At 42.3% G+C, this 4,907-nt stretch overlaps 1 pseudogene; it reads right to left on the bottom strand.

Annotated features, from left to right (window-relative positions):
- Positions 1-430: 430 nt before the first annotated feature.
- On the bottom strand, positions 431-4,121 carry LOC149328803 (defensin pseudogene; annotated as a pseudogene).
- Positions 4,122-4,907: the final 786 nt, after the last annotated feature.

Genomic DNA, 4,907 nt, shown 5'->3' with positions numbered 1-4,907 from the left:
ATGATAAAGATTTTGCTTTTTTAGATAAATTACATAAGAGGTGAGTCACCTCCGCCCTTCCTATGTGCTTTTCCGGGGTTTTGGCTTTCACCTGGCACTGATGACTATCCATTCTTTTATGGTATAAATGTCATGTACTTTTTCCGGAATAAAACAGTTGAAAGTTTGCGCTCCGTCCTATCTACCTTGTCTTATTGTGTCGTCTTTCTGTGCGCATAAAAGAAATCTGAGTACGAACCAACTAGCCCCACAACGTATAGTAATGAAGTAATCACAGCTGTGGAATTTCACTGCTCACGCTTTAATCGTCGTTCTCGCAGTTTCGATCAGCGTTACGAACGAGCCGAAGCAGAGTTCGAAACCGGCCGCTTCGGCATGTTAGGATGCCCCGCGCCAGAGACCTCGGACGCTTCAATACGTGACGCAGGTCTCAGTTGACGCATTCGCAGACGTTGCCCTGGCCGCAGAAGCCGTGCGCTTTGCCTGCGCTTACGCACTGTCGCACGCAGGCGAGCTCGTTGTAAGGGCAGCCGAATCCACGACCTGCAAGCATTAAGAGAGCATTTACGAAGAGCAACAGCGACAACAGGCAGAATAGATCGCGTTCTTGCCTCCACGGGCAATTTAATATTGCTTATTTTGGCGAAATGCTGCTTTTAAAAGCGGGGAGTCAGTAGCGAAAGTTGTCTTCAGACAGCTTGACTACGACATAGGCTCCCGGCCCTAGTATTTCGCGGTAACACAGCGGCTTAAAACATGTGAGACTGCATAGTCTGTAAAACTGCAGGTGACTCACACGATCTTACAATGTCATGGCAATGAAATTATAAACTGGTAAACAGAGACACTACCTTTGATAAACAGAAGGATCACTTATTTGTATAGAGTTCTCAATGAGAAAAAAAAGAAAGCCGGTTTTCAATGAAGGGAAAGGAAATGCTCCTTGATTTATGATATGACAGTAGTTCAAGAACAGTAATATTTTTATACAATTTAATATTCAATCGTGGTAGATAATTTTTTAGTGTTTCATAACATACTATCTCTGTTATTCTAAATGACAGATTGGCAAAAGTATTTTGTGTTGTATACTTACTTGCGTGTTTCTACATTAAAAACTTGCTAGAGAAAAAATGCTGTGTCAGTAATTTCACGTTTGGCAACACGACATTAGCGAAAGTAATATTATTTAGATGCGGGATTATAATTTTTTCATACACCCGCTTTGGTGGCTCATTGGTTATGGCGCTCGGCTGCTGACCCAAAAGAGGCGGTTTCGATCCCGGCCGCGGGAGTCGAGTTTTGACGGAGGCGAAATTCTAGAGGCCCGTGCACTGTGCGATGCCAGTGCAGGTTGAGGAACCCCAGGTGGTTGATATTTCGGAGCCCTTCACTACGGTGTCCATCATAGCTTGAGTTGCTTTGGTACAATAAAACCCCATAAACCAACAAATTTAATTTTGCATATAAGAAAGGACTTCCTAAGTATAATATGTTTTAGGTACGTTTTCAATAATCCTCCGAAAATCCTGCAAGATGTGTAACTTTTGCAGGTTTTGTTGTGGTTAGAAGGACCAGATTAAGACGCGTAATTAAGATGCGAGCAGAACAGCAAACAAAGCACTGAAAGCGCATGTCAGTTTCAATAAATGAGACTAATAATTTGAGATAATTCTCTTCCAATGTACTTAACGTTGTTATGCTCAGATATTTTTTTAATAAATGAAGTTTTGAGTGATTTAAACACTGAACAACTCGCAGAGGGATGGAGTTGCATTCTATTTACTTTTCTACGTTTACAAAGCTCGCATTCAGCTTGGAAATACCTTTTGGTTCCGCAACTTTCACTTTAAACAATTTTTGTTTCTGTCCATTCGTGCAGACATCATAGCCCGTGATTTACTCTTGATACAGTCCCGTTTATTCGTCACCAGAAAAAAATGGGCTGATATCGGTTTGGTTTTTGTTTGTGGTGTTTAACGCCCCAAATCGACTCAGGCTATGATGGCCGCCGTAGTGAAGGGCTTCCAAAATTTCGACCACGTGAGATTCTTTAACGGGAACTGACATCGCACAGCACACGGTCCTCATCCGCATATATTATGAAATTCAAAAGAAAAGCTGACAGGACTGAGTCGTTGATGTAAGTATTAAAAAGAAAGGTTCCTAAAGACAGAAAGGTGTAATTAAATGAAAAATCTTGCAATGGAAAAAACTCCAGAGAGTCGCGCAAATTGCCAAAACACATTAAACATGTCTAAAAAAATGCTAAAATAAAAAAATCTATCACACACACTTTGTGCATTGTTATGTAAAAAATGAGTATTCAGAACTGCAGAATTCCTCATGCTAATTTCTGGTGAGCAAAAAAAAAATGGCTCGCGCAGTGTTTTGGGCTACTCCGCAGCGAAATGCCAAGGTATACCCTAGGCTGACTTGCAGATAGGTGTGTCTGCTGCAGTGCAGGTTATACGGTAGTTTTCAAAACATGTTCGATACCTTCAAAAAGGCCGTGAAAGCAGTGAATCTCCTGGGCAGTGGCAAAAATGAAAGCTACAAATAGGCTCCTGAAGATTGTCCGGGCTGTCCGAACCTAAATAACACCAATGGACATAATCTTTTTGCACAATGTTGCCGCTAGCACCCACAGAATCAAGCGTCGAGGCTGCGACGCGGTCACTAGTAGAAACATGAACTTGTTCAGTTTGATAGGCATTCTTCTGTAGAACGCAGTTTAAAATTACTGCAGCTCTAGTAGACTCCTCTACTTAGATCAGCACCTTCAAAATAGACAACTTCGGCCATGTTCAGCAAACTTTTGAGCGAACACTGAGTTCTTCTATGCGATAAAATAACATTGCACAAAATAAACAATTTGCGGTTTCACTCTAAACATTCAGAAGTACTCATTGTTCTTATATTTTATTTATTTATATCCACAAAATAGCCGAGCGCGTGATGAAACGCTTTGTGTCCTTAAAAAAAGGGGCAAAGCTAACTGCACAACGTTATATATAACCTTGTCACCAGGAAATGACATGTTGAACCTTTCCCTATTTTTGCTAACAAGACGTTTTTCTCGTGAACAGAAAACACTTTTTTCAACACTCCGTTCTTTAGTTTTACTGATTCAACGAGCTATGTTACTGCTCGTATTCAATAAAGACATGAGAGATTCATTGGACCGTTTCTCGTAGTTTCATTTCTTCAGACATGGCAGTTGCGCGAAACACACAAAACAGAAGACAGGTTACGGGACGAGCGCAAATTTACAACTGATTTTATTCAAAAAGCAAAGCACATATTTAAAAGAAGAAAATAGAATGCAATTTGAGCATGCGCATCGAAATTATACATCATGTGGCAATCAGTAGCATACCAAGGTCTGAACTTACAGTCGGGGACAAAAGTCTCCGGACCACGTGTTCGTCAAACGAAGCTTATAGCTTTACTATCAGACAGCGACTGGAGACCGCACTTGCAGAGATGAAAGGACAAAAATTTAACTTTTAACTCCACAAGTGTGGTCTCCAGCCGCCGACTAATAGCAGAGCTATTGGCTTCGTTAGAGGAACACGTGGTCCGGAGACTTTTGTCCCTGACTGTACATCGTCTTATCGATAAAGGCTACCTCGCTATTGTACAGTGCAACGGAAGAATCACTGATACATGCTTGTCCCCTTTTCTTTATGAAATGCGCTTCCATCACTTCACGTGCAATTGAATCTCGAGTCTTGCCCAGAACTCTAATCTCATTAAGACGTGGCTGTGACTGCAGGACAGCCAATGCTTTGCCAAATTTGATCCCTCCCCCGTTGTTAGCGATAACCCATGTTCCCGTGCACGATCGTTCAACCAGCGTCCAGTCTGGCCTACGTACGTTTTTCCACAAGTCAGTGGTATTTCGTAGGCAACTCCGACGGCGCATTCCGCATTCATTTCTTCCTTATTCTTTCACTTATTCCTTATTCATTCCCTATTCACTTATTCATTTCTTCCTGTGTTAAAAGGAAGAGAGAGAAAAGAAGCAAATAGAACTGCAATGCCGGGCACTTACGTAGCCTAAGGTGATGGCTCTCTGGGGCAGCGTGCAGGGAGCCTGGAAATATGCAATAATACATCACTTCTTGCCGTAAAGGTCGGAGAGTTTCGTGTGCGGCGCTTTGCCTACCGAGTGCGCTGAGGAGGAACTCAGCATGAATCCTGCAGTATTCGCTGCCGGAGGCTTGTAAATTCACACTGTGCGTCGCTCAGAAAAAAATCCCAGAAAAATTTTGTCAGCTTAACCACTGGTTTGTGCACGCACAACTTAATTTTTCTTTTAGGCTACGCCTGGTTCGGTCACTTGCCTGAATCGGTGAGAATTACTTTTCGGTATGCGTTGCACCACCATGCTGGAATAAATACATTCCAAAGTTTAAAAAGTGCCCATCGTATGCGATGATGTCGACCAACAAAAGACGCTTCTGCAATAGCTCTACTGGCAGCGCTAGCACGACCAAGGTAGAAAAACGCGAGACGCGAAACAGTATTTCTCAATTCTAGCGGGCAAGAAGTGGCGCCGTGTGTATGGAAGCTTCGAAAGGATCATTTTAAAGCTGCTGCTTAAGACAGTCACGCTAATGTGACTGCATAAAATGGTCGCCAAGCGTAACATCACGTGTGTAAAATTGAAATGAAAACAACTGAAAAAAATGAGTTTAAATTTTGCAAAAAGTTTAGTCCGGATTCAAACTCACGAACCTTGGGAGTTTAGCAATCCATGCTGCCAACTAAACTACTTAGGCCAGTTCATTTGGACGAAGTTCAAGGGGGTTGATGTGGGTATGGTTTTGGCTCAATTTGAAGCTTGACAGTGCGGTGTTACGTAATTGCTAATTTTGTGAGGCCAACCTTAGACGTAAACC

This window comes from Amblyomma mixtum, chromosome 9 (assembly GCF_055824585.1).
Source record: "Amblyomma mixtum isolate Tamu chromosome 9, ASM5582458v1, whole genome shotgun sequence".
Taxonomy (NCBI): Eukaryota; Metazoa; Arthropoda; class Arachnida; order Ixodida; family Ixodidae; genus Amblyomma; species Amblyomma mixtum.
The sequence above is the reverse complement of the archived record's forward strand: the minus strand, read 5'-3'. Positions and strand labels throughout refer to the sequence as shown.